This window comes from Benincasa hispida, unplaced genomic scaffold (genome assembly GCF_009727055.1).
Source record: "Benincasa hispida cultivar B227 unplaced genomic scaffold, ASM972705v1 Contig446, whole genome shotgun sequence".
Classification (NCBI taxonomy): Eukaryota; Viridiplantae; Streptophyta; class Magnoliopsida; order Cucurbitales; family Cucurbitaceae; genus Benincasa; species Benincasa hispida.
The window spans coordinates 214,819-216,065 of record NW_024064858.1 but is presented as its reverse complement, the minus strand read 5'-3'; the positions used below and the strand labels follow the sequence as shown (position 1 = coordinate 216,065).

Below are 1,247 nucleotides of genomic sequence, written 5' to 3'. Positions count from 1 at the left end.
TGCAGATTTACGCATGCAAGGTAAGGGATGAGAAATAGACAACAAGATTTGAACATGGTTTGGCAAGAGGTGCCTACGTCCACGAGAAGAGTTGAGATTTCTTGAGAAGTAGAAAGGGAAAAATATTACAATTTTGTTGAGAGATAAAAGTAAGATAAAATGTCAGTTTCACTTTAAATAGTTACTGTTTTAACACTTTTAAATACACTTGAGGAAGAATGGGATGTCATAATCAAGCATGGAACAAAATCATGAGAGAGTCGATGTGCTGCAACACATGGGATGCAAATGTCTCAGTTCAAGAAGGTACTTTATTATGCTTACAATTGCTATTCTTCTGGGGTTGGGAAAGAAGTGAGTTACTAAAACAAACTCAAGAAGATACTTTGTTGTTTACTCAAGTCCCTTTGTGAAAAATATAATATTCTTATGCTTTGAGAGTTAAACTGCAACTAGATAAACTAGCTAAATCTATGAGGATCAATTCTTTTTTTGATCAAAATTATCTCGATAGTAGATAGGTTACTAATTGTTGTTACACTTTTTTTTCACTTGTACAGGATATACAAGAGAAATGAGCAATATTGTGGTGATTGAACCATATAGAAGATAGGTTACTTGTTTTCTTATCTTCTTTTTTTTCTTCTCTCTTGACAAGGCGATTCTTTTTTTTTTTCAAAATAGTCTCTTCTTAGCCTTTGTGAGTGGATACGAAACTATTTTAGAGTAAGATTCTTTTGGAAACTAGTCGAATTAGAATTTGGGAGCTAACTCATTTGAGTAATAATGAAATGACTTTGAATTAAGTTTTTCATTTCGTTAGGTTCAAGTTTGATGTGTAAGGCTAAATTTTGATTCTTAAGGATTTGGAAGGAAGATAGGAAGATTGCATTGGACATGTTTTAAGAATGTTGAGAAGTGGAGAAGATGCACCAAACACAAAAAGGACTTCATAACAACATTAATAACAAGTACAAGGTAATATTTATAAGATGCTTATCTTAAAAGTCCATTTGTTCTAAAGTTTTGGAATAGATTCTTAGGCATCCTTTGGTAGTTTATGGTTTGGTTGGTTTATGATAGTGGAACTTCTTAGGCATCCTTTGGTAGTTTATATTTAAGCATTATTTGTCTAAATGAATCCGGTTGCATTATGGTAGTTTGTGGGTTATTCATGCATTATGGGTTAGGTTAATTCTTCATTATCATTGTCGAATCTTTTGTTACTTCTTGTTTAACCATTTATT

At 32.1% G+C, this 1,247-nt stretch overlaps 1 long non-coding RNA gene across 1 annotated transcript; it reads left to right on the top strand.

Moving 5' to 3' along the window:
- The first annotated feature begins 281 nt into the window (after positions 1-281).
- On the top strand, positions 282-936 carry LOC120069505. The gene is made up of 3 exons (XR_005479560.1): positions 282-306; positions 561-613; positions 824-936. It is a non-coding gene; the product is annotated as an uncharacterized LOC120069505 (long non-coding RNA).
- Positions 937-1,247: the final 311 nt, after the last annotated feature.